Here is a 17,125-nt window from a genome sequence, read left to right as displayed (position 1 = left end):
CGACCCATCGATTATATCCGAGACAGCGTCGGAGCGCGGGGCGCATCGCACGAATGCATTTTTTTTGCAGTCGCCAATCCCGCGTTCGAGAGCACCGTTCAAGTTCTAATCAGGGCTCCGAAGGATCCCTGCGCGTCTACGCGCGCGCGCGCGCGCACACACTCGCACGTACGAGCCAGCGCATCTGTCGCCTCGTCCCAAAAATATAACCCCACTCTCGGTTTTCCGGCTGCTGGCGCTTGCAGTTCGCGCGCGTGACGTCAGCGGCGACGTGGCAACCTCGCTCAGACTCCACTTCCGCTCTTGTTCTCCGCCGAGGCTCTCGGCAGCTCGAACCAATCAACAGCTGTGAGGCCTGATGTCTGTCTCCTGCTTTTCCTTTTTGCCGAAGGGCCCTGGGCAGGACGCGGATCGCGAGCGGCGCACGGCCAGTTTTTTGGGCAGACACCCACAGGCGGGCACGGGAGGGGCGTCGACGCGCCAGTGCGAATCGGACGCGGACGCCGTACACCCGAGTGCCGAGCGATCGACGATACCGGCGAGACGAGACGAGGCGCGCGCGTAGGGCCCTCGCGGCGAAACTGGATCACAAGCAGCCGCCCCTTCCCTTCTCTCCCGATCGGCTCGAAGGGTCGCTGCCGCCGCCACTGCGTGCCCCGCTTCTTCTCCGTCTCTCCTCTCGGCTCCTGCGCGGCTCTTCGCGCGTAGACTCGTTTCCATTCAGCGGACTCGACGACCCACTCGCCGCGTCGCTGCGCTCGAGAGGTCGCCGGACGACGCACATGCCTGCTGCGCCACGGCCATCTTCGTCGGCGAGAGGGCTCGGCGGACACGGCGGGGCAGCGAGAGTGGCTGCGCGGAGAAGAGCCTTGAAACGGCTCGTGGAGCGTGCGTCGGGCGGGCGTCGGGCGGGCGTCGCGCGCGATCGATCGGCCGCTGCAGGCTGCCGCCGCGAGAATGAAATTCCAGCGGCGCCGGCGGCGGCGACGCTCGCTGGCTGGCTGGCTGGCTGGCTGGCTGGCTGGCTGGCTGGGCGCCTGGCGGGGAGCGGAGGCCACGTCACGCGCAGCCTCTCCGCGCGCCGCCGGAAAATCGATGGCCGCGCCGAGGCCCGAGTCCCCAGGGACGCCAGCCGCCGGTGCGCCGCCGCTCCCCGCTCCGCTCGCCGGCGGTCGGCGGGCCCCGCGTCGGTGCGCGAGCTTGCGTCACGGCCGATCGATGCCCGGCGCGCGGAGCCTCGGCGAGCCGCCGACGCGGCCGCCTCCTGGCGAGGGGCCGGCCGCCGGGGATATTGATCGCCTCCTCCTTCCGCGAGCCGCGCTTCGACAGTCGCGCAAGGCGTTGCGCCATCGGCTCGCGCCGCGGCTCCACTCCGTGCGCAGACATGGCAGCGGAACGACCTTGCCGCTTGCGCGTATCCAGCCCAGACAGGCGCGCGCCTTTCCCGCGGCTCGTGCGAGCATTGGATGCTTTCGCGAGGCGTCGATATTCGCTTGGCGCGGCGGCGGGTCGAGCCGTGGGTGTCGTTGAGCGACACTTGGATGGAGTCGCGAGCGAGATACCGGCTGCGATGACGCCACAACTTGTCTTTCCAACGGACCTTGGACAACGCTTAATCGCGAAACCGAAAGTCAGCCGTGACGAAGGAGGCCAATTTAGGATTAGTTATATCGAGTTCTCACGAAGCCCGGCGGCCAAATGAAATGTCCTGGCGTCGATGCTATCTCGCGAACGGATCTTTGGACAGAACTGTTTCCCTCGAAAAATTGGCGTTTTTGGTCGCGACGGGAACCGGTTAGCAAGGCAACGGCGCCGGTCGCGCGCGAAACGCAACAAATGAAACAAAGAGGCAGCATCGATCCTCGGCCTTGGCCTCGTCCGCTTTATTCAATTTTCGCCGGCGCGAAATTGCGAAATCGGCAACCACTTGCCGCCGCCGGGGAATCAGCGGCGGCCCGTGCGGACGCCGACAAAAACGCCGCCCCGCGCGCCTTTCGCAAGCGGCTTTATTTATAGCGCCGTAGGGCCGACAGCAGCGAAGCGTCTACTTGGCGGCGAAATTCAACGAAACCTGCCCCGACGCCTTTAACGACGGCTATTAGTCCGAGTTATGATGACTTCTGTATACTTCGAGGAATCGCCTTCGCCTTTCGACCAGTCGGCAGAGTTTCGAAAGTCCGGGTGAGGAACGGCGCGCGTTGCGTTACCTCGCGCGCCATGGCTTTGCGGGCACGCGGGCGGCGCGCGCGTGCATCGGAACGAGGCTGGCTATCCGCGTAGCGCCGCTCTCCGCAAAGAGCCGGCGCTCGTCTTGGCTCTTTCGCGCATCGAGCGGCGTATCTCGAGAACCGCGATAAACAACTAGCGCGGGAAAGGACAGGCCGCGTAGCAGGCGTGGGCGTGTGTGCGCGCGCGACACCCGGCCAATGGCGTGTGTTTCGCTCTCCGTGACGAAAATGGTCGTCGGCGTCGAGTCAATGCAGCATGCGAAGCGACATGGCGAGCCAGCCAGTGCTGGCATCGGACTGGCGGAAGCGCTGGCGAGGGAAAGCCACGAGAAAAACAGCTTATCGCGAGTCGGTTAGTCAGCCGATCTTGAGCCTAATATCCGTCGGCGCGGGCACAAGGGAAATGTGCCGGAGAAGCGGGAAGGTCGGCGCGAGAGAGCAGCCCACGCGTAGCGAGGAGATGAAGATGCGACCGGACAAGCGATTGAATCAGCTATTAGCGAAGTCGAGCTCCGAGTGCATTCGTCCGACCAGTTGCATAATGCGAATCCACAGGGCAAACCGACGCTCAGCCGATTCAACGCCGAAATCTCCGCGCGAGAAAAAGGCACGAACGAACGAACGAACGAACGAACGACGGCGAATAAGCCGCGAAGCGAAGCCTCTCCAACCTATTTCCGGCTGTTCTCCGCTCTCCCGATCCGTTCTGATTTTCCATGTCGCTGAAACGAGTCGCCAAGGATTGAGCAATGGCTGCCGGGCAAATGCACTTGCGCGCGTCGCGCGTAAATATAGCCGGCAGCGATGGAAAGGCGCTCTGCTCGCAAGGACGACTGCCGAGCAGCTCCAGCGCTGCGCTCGCCGCGGATACGGTCAGCGGATGAGCCGCCACGCAAGAGCCTGGCTTTCCATCGATCTCGGCCGCAGCGGCGCGTTCCATCGGATTCGCGGCTGACTTTTCAGGCGGCGCTCGCGACTCCGGCAAAGCGGAGCCGACAGGCCTGCGCGTACACAGTGCAGGCGAAGCCATTGCAAGAACAAGCCTCGGAGCGAGCGGGCAGCGTATGACGCATGCGGCTGGCTCCGTGGACGTGGACGGCGAGCGGAGCGCACGGCCACGTCACTTGTAACGAGCGAGGTGGCTGCGGCTTTTCGCGCCTACGAGTAGTCGTGCTCGGCCATGCGCCGGTCGACTCCGTGCGCGTCTGCGCGCTCGAGTCACGTGTACCGCTTTCGCGACTTGGCGCGCTATTGGCATAACAAAGCCGCCGGCTTCGGGACATTAACCCAGTTTGCTCGGCGTACTAATCGGATTGCGGCACGAAAAGCGATCATTAGAGGATCGAGGCGCGCGAGGGGGTGGCCGCGATGAGACGCCGAGATAGGCGCAGCGGCGTCGCTGAAGCGCGAAAGCTCGACTGGCATGGCCGAGTGTCTTGGAAAGGCACCGCGCGCGACTAATCATACGGCTGGCCGCGGGGGCTGACGTCACGCGCCAACTCGAGCGCCTTGCCAACTGCACTGGGGCGCTCGCCGCTGCCCGTTACTACATGCGTACGTCGAGCTGGCGCAGCTCTACATACGTGACTGGCGCGCGGGCGAGCGGCTCACGTGACTGCCGCCGCCGCCGCCGCCGGAAGCTCCGGGGCGAAACTCGCAGCTGAGCGGAAAGCCGCGTCGCACCGTCGCGCTGCTCTGGCGCTGCCGAGCTTCCTGCGCCACTCTCGTCTCCTTTCGTTGCGCAAGCGGACGACGACGACGGCCGCCTGCCATGCCTCGTCCGCGGCCAGGCGAGGACTCACGGTCGAGGCGCGCTCCGAAAGCAGGCGAAGGCGAGGAATGCCAGCACGAGTGGAGCCGTCGCGGCGACGCGACCCAGTCTTGTACCGTCGCTCGGCTCCCGAGCCTCCGCGACTTTCGCGGAGCGAGGAGCCGCCGGCGTCGCTATCGATCGCCCTCGGCTGCGCGTTGCCACACGCCATCGCATCCACGCGAGTCTGATTTCCTTTTTTATCGCAATGCAATCGGGCCCGAGCGCCTTACTGACGCAACGCACGCCTGGCGAGTTTAGCAATCGCGAGCGCGCTCGTCGCGCAGTCGGAGATGCGACGACCGGAGCGAGCGCGAGGGGGCAGTGTCGGGCGCACGACCACTCTCCCGCCGATGACGGCCGCGCCTTGGCGGTGCCGATTCGGCCGCAACGCGCGGCGGAGAGCTCCCAGGACGAGGAGCGTCGCCGCGTCCTTTCGCGCTCGCGGAGGGAGCAGCGGGCCAGCGAGGTGTGTCGCTTCCGCGGCAGCTCTCTTGCGCTGGCGAAAAATCGAGCGAAAGCAGCCGTGACCGGCGGGCAGTGGGTGCCGGCGGCGTGCTCACGGGAGCGACGCTCGGCCAAGCGTCGAGCGGCCCAGCGCGCGCAATCCAAATGCTTCCTCGCAGCGTTTCGCTCTCTCTCCGTCGATTGGGTCCTCGCTGCCTGAGATGCTCACGGCAGCACCTCTGCTAACTATTTACTTTTACGTACAAACTGCACGAGACGTCGCGCAATTGTGCACTCGGCGCGTCTTTATGACGAGATAGTCAGAAGACGGAAAAAATGAGGACGATTCGTTCATCGTCGAGCCGCACGCCTCACCAGTGCATAATTAACGCGACGAGCCGAGAGGGTATTGCATAAGAGTACGTAATCACGAAGATACGGAACAAAGTGGAGAAGCTGTTTGGAGTCGGGTTATTGCAGCTGGTCCGAAGGCAAAAGTATGCTTGTGCATGCCCGTACATCTCGCAACGACATTTGCACGACGCACTCGGATCGAAGCCAGACTTGCGGTCGTTCGACAAGTAAAAGGGATTCGCGGGAGCCTTGCAACCAAGCGACCGAGGCGACCTCCAGCGACACTCGACATGCGCGACGCGTCGCCTGCCGCGAGCGCATCGACAACGCGATCACGGCAAAGTGGCATTGCTCGTCGGTCGCGAGGCGAAAAGCTCGAGTGCGAGGAGGCGCGTGGAAAGAGGAACCGGGGATGCCGCCGGGCCGACGATCGGCGAGCAGTGCGAGCACTGCCGGCCGGCCTTCGCAGGCGCGGCCAGCGGCCGAGATTCGTGCACGCGGCCTCGCGCGCAGGTGGGCCGAGCTTGCGATTCGGCGCGCGCGCGCGCGCGGCGAACGAGGAGAGGCGCAGGACGACTGCGGTCCGCGCACGCACACGCAGAGTCACGGGGCCAAGGTAGCATAGGCGCGCACGGCGATTTCGGGGACGAGGGGCCGACGCGAGGCGCGTGCGCGCCTACTAATGCGAGCCGAGAGCGGATGATGTCACGGCTTGTTTGTAAACAGGCTGCGCGCCGGAAACGTGTTTTTCGAGCGGCCCAGCTGTGACGCGAGCCGAGCGGTCGCGTGCGCCTCGCATGATCCGCCGCTACGGCATTCCGCGCGACTCGCGGGAACGCGTCCAACGTCGGCGACGCGTGTGTGCCTAATAAGGCCGAGCCTAAAAGGGCCGCACGCAGCCCGTCCGAAGCGCGAGGACGCCGAGACGGCTTCCAGAGGCGCGCGTGCGCGTTATCCGCGCGCTGTCGAGGTCGCGCGGGAAGTGACGACGAGTCGCACGGCACCGCCGCCGCGATACGTGGGAAGGAGCGTGCATTTTTATTTGTCGTCGCGCGCGGCGCATTGTATGTGCGAGCGGCGCCCGAGCCAAACGTGGGATCGTCCCCTTTGTGCGCGGCAGCTTGCTCCACGCTTCGGCGACCTACGCTATTTTCAGCACCGCACGGGGACCCCTGCTTCGGCCGCTCTTCCAGCGCCCTGCGAGAACTTGACCCTGAATACCGCCGCCAATTGATTACACGGCTCCTCGTGGCGGATCGTCGGATATTCGTAACACTTTGCATCTCGAATTTCGCACGTCGACTTTTTTTTCGCAAGGCGCGAATTCGTGGGACGACGCGATCGGATTGATGAGGGGAAAACAATGCAGTAGCGATTGCGCGTGCAAAAATCATGCCACACGGCACCTCGGTTATCGAGCGCTAATCGGGTAACGCTGAGCTGCGCAGATTACGATTGTTTATTAGCGCGACAGCGCCTGCAAAGCCGCTTTATAGTCTTTTTCTTGTTGACGTTATTTTTATCTCGGTCAACACGGCATGACGACGGCCAAGCGACGAAGCCGATCGAATCGATTAAATACACGATGCATCCGACTCGTACGCCAATGCTCTTGTCTATTTGTCCGTAAACTGCGTAACTGCGCGTGCAGTCTCTGTCGCCGGAGATCCGCCAACAAGTCGTGCGATCGATCTGCGCCATTTTCATTCGATGAATACTGTCGAAAATAAGGAGCGTCGGTGTAACCAACGACAAGTATAAATTTTGACAGACGAAAGTTTGGTAGACAAAGCAGGCTAACATTGGCAAGCAGGCAGGCAGACGGAGGTTCGCGCGGACGACCACGCCCTCTCTCCTGCGTGCAGTATCTGCTTCCAATGTATAATATATAGATATATCTATATATAGCAAGCGCGTTGCTACGAGTCGCTGAGTCAATGTACGCGTCGTCAGCTGCAGCTCGCAAATACGTTTGATAACGTACGCAGGCCTACACGAGAGAGAGAGAGAGAGAGAGAGAGAGAGAGAGAGAGAGAGAGAGAGAGAGAGAGAGAGAGAGAGAGAAAGCCGGAGAGAAGGGGAGATAATGGCAAACAAAAGGGGGATGCTGCGGGCAGAGATAGCTGGTCGATAGCGCGAGGCTGGTGCTCGCACAAGGCGAGGACTGGCTGGCTCGGTCGGTTGCGCACGAGCGCGATCATATGAGATAATCCGGTCCGTGTGTTGCTCGGCTTGTTCTTCTCTTGGCTGGCTGTTGGCTGCGCGCGTGACGTCACGACCAAGAGAACGTTGCCAGCAGCCGGGTCGCCGAGTGCCGAGAGTACACGTCTCCGCGCGCTCGTGTGGGAGGGATGTAACGCTAACAAAGGACGACGCGAATCGCGTCGGCGCAACTATGGCCGCTCGGCTCTCCTCTCGCCAACTTCGCTTGTGTGTGTGCGCCGCTGCTTCTTCTCCTTCTATCCGCCTTCCTTCTCTCTCGCTCGCCGCGTCAAGCGAGACCGTGCGAATGCCGCCCGCTGCAGTCGCCAGCCAGGGATGGATGTACTTTGGGCGCCAAACTTACTTTTCGCCACGTTACGCTTTGGCTGCAAAGCTTCGCGTTCGCGCGAGCTTTCTCTCAACGATACTCTTGCGTTTGATTTTTAGATTTTTCCAGCGTCAATTTTCAGCTTTCATTATTTGTCAAAACATCATGTTTCGGGGGAATTCGTTGAACGTTTTTGTTTGCTATGTTCAAGATAGACGCTGCTGGAGTACAAAGCAAGTTGGGTTTTTGCCGTCGTCCGTTTGCGCCGACGTAAGCTGAAACAGCTGGCCAAGTTGAAGCGCGGAATGGGCATCGTCGAGACAAGACGAGTCGGGAAAAGATGGCGCGCTCGGGTCGAGGGAGTACGTACGGGTCTGGGTGCGGGAATCTGGCGTCGCCGTCCCACGTCGCTGCCGCTGCGCCACGTTCCGGCTGGCTGGCGGCGCGTCGTCTTTGTCTTTGTCTCGGCGTGGCGAGCTCGCGCGGCAGTGGCGGCAGCGGCAGGGGCAGCGCGCAACCGGTTCCTCTCTCTCTCTCTCTCTCTCTCTCGCTCTCGCTCTCTCGTCACCGTGCAAATTTCGCCTCTTCCGCTGCCCGCCGCTGCCTGCCGCTGCGCGCTCACTGCCCTCCTGCCCCCACGACTGGCAGCGCCGCCGCAGCCGCATTTTTGCGCGCGCTCTCTCGCTTCCCCGCCGTCTCTTCGGCAAACTGCTACCGCGAATTAAGGCTGCGCGTACCATTTTCGCTGCTCCCGTGCTCCGCGTTTTGCTGGCTTTTCGCGCCCGATGATCGGCCAGTTCTCGTCCTGATGCTCGCTCGTATTTGCCATCTGTCGATATCCGACTCGGCGAGATTCGGGTGAAGGCAATTCGGATAGACTGGCTTTACGTAAGCCGCCGCGTTTCTACTCGGCTAATTGAATCGAAATTTACACATTGTTTGCGTGCCGTGTGCCGCGTGGTTGCTAGCAGGATACAATTAAAAGAACCTTCAGATGCGATCTGCTCGCGTATTCTTTCGCGCCGCTCGCAATGCTACGTAGACGCTAATTCCGTGCAATCTAACGCGGCAGATCAAACAATTTGAGGCATGGCTGTTTAGCGCTGTTAATAGACTACTGTGTGGCGAGTAGATATCGCAAAAGCCATGGCGCACAGGAAATTCATGAACGAAATACAAGTGCGAGAGCCGAATGTGAGCTCGTGGACGCCGCAGGGTCGGTCAACAGTCCACGTCCGATCGATCCATGGAAATAGCTGTCGTAAAGATCATCAGGCGCGCAGCGATGAGCTGATAAGGCGTTGTACACAGTGAGCCGCGTGCTTCTCACCTTGTTTAGTTTACGTAATGGAAAAGCACCATTTTATAGAGCTTCGTAAAAAACGAATCGGGAACAAGTGTAGCTCGAGTCACGTGTTGCCAGTCTATCATACGCCAGCCGAGCTCGCAGACAGATAAACGCCTACATTGTGACATTCGCTCGCTCTCTCTCTCTCTCTCTCTCTCTCTTTTATTCTCTCTCTCGTTTAATCGTAATATATTGCAACATTCGAACGCGGTCCCCTACGCGCAGAAGAAATGTGATTAGGAAGCGCGCGTGCAATCTATCGATTTTATAGTTGCTGAGCGCCGCTCTATAGCCATCAGTTCTATACATGTATGTAGAGTCCAACCAATGAGATCTCTGCAATAGTACATAGCTGGCGGGGCATTCTCCAATCGAAACTTGATTGCGGGAAAAGTCGTTGAAACGAAGCTCCAGACGATCTTTTCCCGCACAACGCGTCAGACCATTTCGTTCGCTCTCTTCTAATAATAACGTCACGCGCATAGCTGGCTGTAAGGCGTTATAGTCCAATAATTTGCGAGCCATTGAAATGCCGTTACAGCGATCTATCTCTGGAATATATCTTGGTATAAATATCGAGCGCCACTTCCGTAAATAAATTGCGCCATTGCGCTCCTCCGCAGCGAATCGCGGCCAGGCGCGTGATTCCGAACTCGTAGAACGGAAAGGCGGCGCGGACGAGTCGACTCGTACGCGCGGCGGCGCGTCGTCGCGACGTGCCGACTAAGGGCATCGCCGGCGCGCGGAGGGGAGGCGGAGAGCTTGCGAGCATAAAGCGGATGACGCCCTCGCCGAGTCGGGCGCGGGCTTCCAGTAGGTTCGCCGCGGCCCCTCCCCCCTCCGTCCTACCTCTGACCTAGGCTACGTCAGCCGCCGCCGTCTGCTCGCCTCCTCGCTCGCGTGCCGGCCGCCGCGCCGACTGCAAGCTCGCGCGCGCACGGCGACTTTCCGCTTGCCCTCGCTCCCGTAACCGTCACGCCTCGGCCAGCCTCGCTATTATGGCGCGCGCTCCGCAAGGCACCAGCGGCCAGACAGTTGCGTCTTGTTTCGCGCTGTCGATGCTCGTGGGCCGCAGCTGTTGGCAGCCGGAGCGCACTTGGCTCCGAGCGGAAAGCAGCGAACAAGCGCGCTGGCGCTGGCTTGTCTGCAATCAATGGGGAGCGCGGAGGAGGCGGCGCGGTCGGGGGAGGGCGGCGGGGGTACGGCTGCAGGCGAACAGCGCTACGGCACTCCTCCGGCGTGCGACAGACTCGGCTGAAGCAGCGCCGACTGGCCGGCTCGGCGGGCGGCGCGATCGATTTATCCGCGGCACACACGTACGGAGAGGAGAGAGCGCGACCGGGAGAAGGAGCGTCGGGCTTGCGGGCTTGCGGATCGATGGTCCAAGGGGCCGACGAGATGCGAGCGGCGAGAGGGGTGGGCTCGCTCACTGCGGGAGCCCGCTATTGCTCGCGGTCAATATCAGCCGCACGCAGCACGAGACGCGACGCGCGGCTCGCTCAGCGCGAGAGGGCGCACGAAGACGCGTCGCCCGCCGCCGCCGCCGCCAGCCGACTTCTCTGTCCGCCTCGCGCGCAGCTCGCCTCCATCAATGTACGCACGCAGCCGCCCCTTTCACACTTTCGTGCCTTCTCCTCGCAGGCTCCCACTTTTCGGAACGTCACAATCGAGCGGCAATTGTCTATTGTATTATTTATACACTCGTCTGCCCTTTACTCGGATCGAATAAATCGTTTGCTCGGTAAATTTACTGATCTAAACATACGTAGCCGGCTCATTACCTTCTCATTATTTTCAGCTGGAACACGCGAAACGGCTCAGCTTTTTTATGAGCAGCCTTTAAAATGGCACATGCACGTAATCTAAGGAGAAGAATGAGCATTTGAAAGCGGAAATGACATCAGCTGCGCGCGATAAACGTTCAATTTAACGAAGCTCGATGTCACCTGCTCACCAATTTTGGACTTGGAAAGTGTTAAGATTATGTCGCAAAAAGAAAAATAAAGCGCATGGTGGGCAGGCAGGCAGGCAGACAGGAAGGTATCGACCGTTGGCCATCAAAACACCTGGCAGTGGCGAATTTAGAGACAATCGGTGGCTGGTACATGAGCGCACCGTTCCAATACTGAGAGTCCTGTCTCGTTACAATCTGTCTCCTCTTTGCAATTGAAGCATCGAAAACTTTAATCCATGTGCCAGAGGGCATGTACATATACACTGTAAGCGAGAAAGTCCGATAATTAAAGGCGCGTGTTTTTGATCGAGCAGCTGACCAAATTATATCGCCGTATGCGCGCGCAAATTTCACTTTTCTTTGTTTTGCAGAGGTAAGGAGCGGCGGCACCTGACGCGACGGAGAAACGGAAGAGCTGCAACGGACGTATGCAGCAGGTGAGTCGACGCACGCTCTAACGAGTCAGGTGTTATAAGCTATACGTTTCAAACAGATGCTCCACAGCGTCGGCTTGTCTTGCTTGCTCTCCATCGCGTAATTCGCTTCTTTTATCCATGCAATTTTCGAGCTCTTTAGGCGCTGATTGATGCACGACGGCAAGCAGACTAATCGCGTGTTTACGCTGTCGCTCTTTTCTTTGTTTACCTTGTCTTCTTCTCGTCTTCTTTTCTTCATTTTTTTTCATCTTCTTTTCATCTTCTTCATTTTCTTCTTATTCATCTTCTTCCTCTTCTTTTTCCTCTTTTTCTTTTTCCTTTTCTTCTTCTTCTTTTTCTTCTTCTTCTTCTTCTTCCTTTTCTTCTTCTTCTTCTTCTTCTTCTTCTTCGTTCAACGACCTCGCGATTGAAGGCTTACTTCCTTTAATCGCAACCTTTCTATGACTAATACTTGTATAAGGAAATGAATGAATATCATAGATCAACTTTGTCGAAACCTTTTAAAAAAATAATGAATCTGAGTTGTATAATCTGATGAAATGCTAACTTTGATGTAGAATAAGTTGAAGCAGAGAGCAGGAACGACATAAAAATGAAAGGTTGAGTAGGGTGACTGAGCTTGAGCAGACTCGCCTTCGTACGTAGCGAATCGTCATTTTACACAAGCTTCAAAGAACCTGCTCCCGCAGTTCTATTTCAAACATTTTTAAAATCTTTGTAAAATATATACACTTAAACTCATCTACTTTTCTTTCGCCATCATGCTCCTACGGTCATCGAGTTATTTTACGTTTACATAACATTTATACAGCTTACACTTCCACATTGCAATTTTTTTCGTAAAAATAAAGATATCCGGGCATAATAATTTTGTTGGAAAATTTACAGAGGATGTTTGTTGGTGACAAGAGAAACGGCAAACGAAAGAAATGAGCGAATTTGGAAAAGAAATAGTGAAATAAAATCAGAGCTACGGAAAAAGCACTGACGGCGACAACGGCGAGTGGGATGGAACCGGTAGGCTTCAAGGTCATCTTCTTTTTGCGCGCTTAGCTCGCGAATAAATGTGCAGTGAAAGAGAGAAAGACAGAGAGAGAGAGAGAGAGAGAGAGAGAGAGAGAGAGAGAGAGAGGGAGGAAAAGGAGAATATAACGATGTGAAAGAAGCTTACATTACTCATGGCTGGCATCGTCCGTTAATACACATGGCCTTCAGCTCAACAGAGCCAACTTTACGTTTGTTTCTGTTTCAATTTATTGTTTCCGTATAAAAAAAAATCAAATCTCAATATTCGCTTTGAAAAACTTGTGAACGCTATTAATTATCATCTAAACTGAGTCGCGACGTCAGTTCAAGTTTTATTTAAACGCTAGACTTTCTCATTCTGCTACGTTTTGTACTGCATCTAAATAGCTCTCGCAATGAGATAAGTAAAAGCATCAAACACTGTAACAACGTCCATATCATGCTGAACTGCACCGGTTCTCGTCCGATCACCGAAGTTAAGCAGCATTGAGCGCGGTTAGTACTTGGATGGGTGACCGCTTGGGAACCCCGCGTGTCGTTGTTTTTTTTTGTTTTTGCTTTTTCACAATTTTTTAAATGTTAAATTCTCTTTTTATCGACTTTCTTTTGAAGTAAACTAACTTTGAAGATGAATTATTTTCATACAGATGACATTATAATGAACGACAATAATCTAGACTTGTTCAGTTAATAATCGTGTGGATGTCCGCGCTCGAAAAGTCAAGATAGCAGGTGCTCTGATATCGAAAGATTGATCGAACGAATGACGCAAATTGCGATTGATTTCGATAAGATGTTCAAAGGTGAAACGAACGAGCACGATGACACTGGTAATTTTATCAGTTGGAGCTTAATTCAGCTTTTGCAGTATTGGCTTATCGCAGTCATACGTACGCCAGTTACGTCCACGTACTCTTATTTTATCTCGTCGCTTATTTGCACTGCTTATATTTGCCATCGATTGTAAACCGCCTCTTGGCGAGATTAGATTTGCACACGTGACACCAACTTTTCCTTGTTTACTACGCTGTACAGCTTGACTATTGTTTCAGTCAGCTAGAATATAAATAAAAAAAGCGGAATGCTACAGGGGTGTATTGCAATAAAATAAAGTGGGCAAATAAAACAGTCAAATGTTTGTCGTGCAAAAGAAATTTCATAGGTATTGTCATCTTTTGTTTCCTACGTCGTTAGAAAAGAATTATGTTACGCTTCTGTGCGCATTATTTATGAGCATACTTTGACTCTTCATTTTCCGGTGAATCCCATCGACTTTCCTATCAGGGAAACTCGATTGGCCCACTTGATCACATGCCGGCAAGCATTGCGGAAGGATTATCACGTTATCGCATGGTCTCGCGCTAGAGCAAGTGGAGAGCGTAATATTTTCAAAAGGCAAGTACAGCGTGGCGAAACTCACTGAAAAAGACGCCGAAAATATTCAAGGTTGTCAGAGCGCCACAAGCTCATTTAGCTATTCGATATCTGAGAACTCGGTTGAAAGCAAAGAAAAAAATGTCTCGGGTGCCTCGGATTAGCGAAAGCACTTTTGCCAACGGGCGGAAGACAATCGAATGTCGCGAGAGGTATACCAGAAGCGAAGCGCCAAGGATCGAGGAGGGCCGATGCACGCGCGTAGCCGTGACAGGCAGGGCAGGCGACTTCGGGAGCGCGGACGAGAGGCCGTCCGCGGCGGCGTGGAGCGTGGCCAAGCGAAAGCTCGGCGCGGCGCCCCGCGTTCGGCTTGGCAATCGGCGGCGGCGCGCGAGCCGGCAGGACAGCTCGCGACTGGCCGCGCGGGCGTGCGATCGTTGGGAGGCGCGGCACGCGCGCTCGTCGGCGTCGCCGCCGAGGAGCGATGCCGGTCACGTCGCGCGGTGGGCAGGGGGCGGCTGGAAAGCGAGCGCGCGCCCCGGAATACCGTAGCACGCGCTGCGCCGGCGCTCGCGGCCCGAATACGAGCGCACAAGGCCAATGACGATTTACGCTGGCACCTTCATTATCGGCCGCCAGCCACGCCGTCCGCATGCCCAATCGCGCTCTCGCCTCCGTCCGTTAGCTCCCCACGCCCGGCGCTCGATGACGTCTCGGCGATCTCGTCTCCCCTCGGCGTTCTCCCTTCGTCGCAGAGCGAGCGACGCCCGGCAGCCTTGAGAGGCCCGCGAGCTTTGCCGGTCTCGCGAGAGCCCGAGTCCGAGTGGCACGTAGGCCCGCGAGAAAGACGAGGGCAGGAAATCTCCGGCTCGGCCGCTTTGCACATATTCGAGGGCAATCGCACGTGTTGTGCATTGCCGCGCCGGCGCTGCTGCTGCGGCCGAACCTTCGCCGAATAGCAAGCGCGCACGTGACCAGACGCCGATATTCGCGGAAGCGACCACGCAACGCCTCGCCTCCCCTTCTGTTTTAATTGCGCGCATCTCGTTACTCGATCGTCGACCGCCGGCTTTGATCGCGCTCGCCTTCTTCGGCTCGGCGCCGTCGACTGAGAGATTCGGACTCGCCGGAAGCCGAATTGAAAATACGTCGAGGATCCTTGGTTGACGCGTGCGCGCGCGCGAGAGAGCAAAGATCCGGCCGAGTGTCGCTGGACGCGCAGAGGACGAGTCACGATTTGCGCGGCTCTTGGCGAGCTTGAGGCGACGAAGAGGCCTTCGCTGGTGGCGAACAATGGCCAGTTTGCGTGCATTCGAAGTGGGAGCTCGTCTCTCTCGCGTTCAAACGTACGGGCAAGCACTGACCACGGGTTGCGGAGCTCGTGTACAAGCACTGGCGACGACTGCCCTTTCAACGGAAGAAGCCAAGGCTTCCCCGATCGACCGTAGAAACGCAGCTGGAGGCGCGCGCTAGACCTCTCTGATGAAATCGGCACTTAGCTCGATTATGCATTCTGCGAGTCATCTCTCTGGCAAGAGACATTTACGTGCGCGGCTGCAAGCGAGAGGCTGCGCGCGATGGAGCAACCATGGCAAAGCGAAGAAAATGAGAAAAATATGGGATTAAATGTGCCGCGAGTCGCGCTGGCGCAGGTTGCAACGGACGCGCGCTAACAAGTCGAACGATTAGCCGCTTACTTTGGAATGTGCATCGATCAGCGCAAGCAGCGTAACGGCCTCGACGAGCAGTCGAAACAGAAGAGTGGAAAGAGGCAGGCGGTGCGCTGGCTCGTGTGTTACTCACGAATTTGCATTCGCACGAACCGCGCGTCGAGCTCGCATCGATCTGCTCGGCACTCCGAGCGAAGAAGAGGTCGGTCGACTCGTGTACCTGCCGTGAGAGCGCTTTCGTAAAGCGTAACCCTCGAGCGCGGCCAAGCTTTACGAGACGCGCACCACGTGGCTTTACGCGCGCGCTCGATGATTCATGTGTCATCTCTCTCTCTCTCTCTCTCTCTCTCTCTCTCTCTCTCTCTCTTTCTCGTTGTTTCTCTGCGCTCGCGACCTGTTACGCCTGAAAGTTTCCTTTATGCGCTTGCAGCTGTCGCCGAGCATATATTTGCGCCAGAAATTGCTTTTACTGAGAAACGAACGTGGTGGATGGCAACATTTTAACGCTTCTTGTTTATTTCCTCGTTGCTGTTGGTTTGGTCGTCAATAGGTTGCCACTTTTACTGCATCTCTCATTCACTATACGTACATTGCCGGTCACGTACTTTAACTCCCCACGAGCAAAACTACTTAAAATTTTAAGTTTTATATCTTTGGTAAAAATACATCTGCAGAGACGAGTGAAGGTACGTTTGCAAGTTCACTTCGGGAGCTTTTGAACGATATTCATTACGAATGCAATCAAAATATTTTTATTTTTTTAAACGAAAATTAAAAATTGAAAAATCTAAAAATTGTATATTTTTGATCTTTTGTCGATTCTCGAAAAAAATTAATTTCTTTTCAGACCCTATCCACATCACTCGTCATAAAATTATTTCCATCAAATTTTAGGCGCGTACGAGTATTTTTCTCTGAAATAAACACTCTTTCCTAACTTTTCATATCTCCGAAAATTCAAATAAAAGAAAAAAACGTCAATTTTTCAACGTAGAATACTGTGGAATTTTTATCAAATTTTTTTTCGAAAAACATTTTATACGTTTCTTTCCCTACAGCTGGTGCGCAAAAAATGATTTTAAAAAATTTACTCAGACATAAAAAGTTGTATTTTACTCCTAGAATAATTAAATAAATTACAATTTGAAAAAATTTTGTCTACCTAAAATATGTACGCGATAATCAAATACAATTAAAAAAAATATTAGTTATTAAAGTATTTAAAGAGAATATAAGATATGAATTTATAATGCCTAGATATTGTTCCATGCGAAGTAAACAAGTTTCTGATTAAATACGTGTTTTCATTTAACTTCTGACAGTATTATTATTATTATTTATAAATTAATTTCCACAACACAGAAGAAAAAACCGCAAAAGAATTTTCCTGAAAATTGTAATTTTTGAAACGAAGTTCTTTATTAATTTGTATCATTATTTTAAGAGTAGAAAAAAATATTTATGTTGTACATAATATTTGTTATCTTTCTAAGCGTATCAGATGTAAAGAATAAGTTGAAATTTTTGTTTTATAAAAAAAATCTGAATAAATTTCATAATATTCTACGTAAATAATAAATTTTTTTTCTATTGTTTGAATTTACGGAGATATGAAATGTTGGGAAAAAATGTTAATTTCCGAGAAAAATGCTCGTACGCGCGTCAAACCTGATGAAAATAATTTTTACGATAAGTAACTTTAAAATGGTGTTCTTAACATTTTTTTGCTAAAATCGGCGAAAGGTTAAAGATGGAGAAGGATTTATAGATTTTTCAGTCTTAAAATTTCGATTGAAAAAATAAAAAAAACTTTTGATTGCGTCCATCTTGCATACCATCATAAAAAGATCTTTCAAACACGTCCCCGGCCGTCTCTGTAAATTGAGTTTTACCAAACATATAAAACTTTAAACCACTCAATTTTGTTCGTAGGGAGATTAAAGTACG

General features: G+C 54.9%; 1 protein-coding gene and 1 non-coding gene across 3 annotated transcripts in view; one reads left to right on the top strand and one right to left on the bottom strand.

Annotated features, from left to right (window-relative positions):
* LOC131671895 (uncharacterized) overlaps positions 1–17,125 on the bottom strand; it is a 66,233-nt gene that overhangs the window by 37,681 nt on the left and 11,427 nt on the right. The window lies entirely within an intron of this gene.
* Positions 12,559–12,678, top strand: LOC131671898 (5S ribosomal RNA). The gene has a single exon (XR_009302584.1). It is a non-coding gene; the product is annotated as a 5S ribosomal RNA (ribosomal RNA).

The sequence above is a fragment of the Phymastichus coffea genome, unplaced genomic scaffold (assembly GCF_024137745.1).
Source record: "Phymastichus coffea isolate CEN01 unplaced genomic scaffold, Cenicafe_Pcof_1.1 PCOF00137, whole genome shotgun sequence".
In the NCBI taxonomy this organism is placed as follows: Eukaryota; Metazoa; Arthropoda; class Insecta; order Hymenoptera; family Eulophidae; genus Phymastichus; species Phymastichus coffea.
The sequence above is the reverse complement of the archived record's forward strand: the minus strand, read 5'-3'. Positions and strand labels throughout refer to the sequence as shown.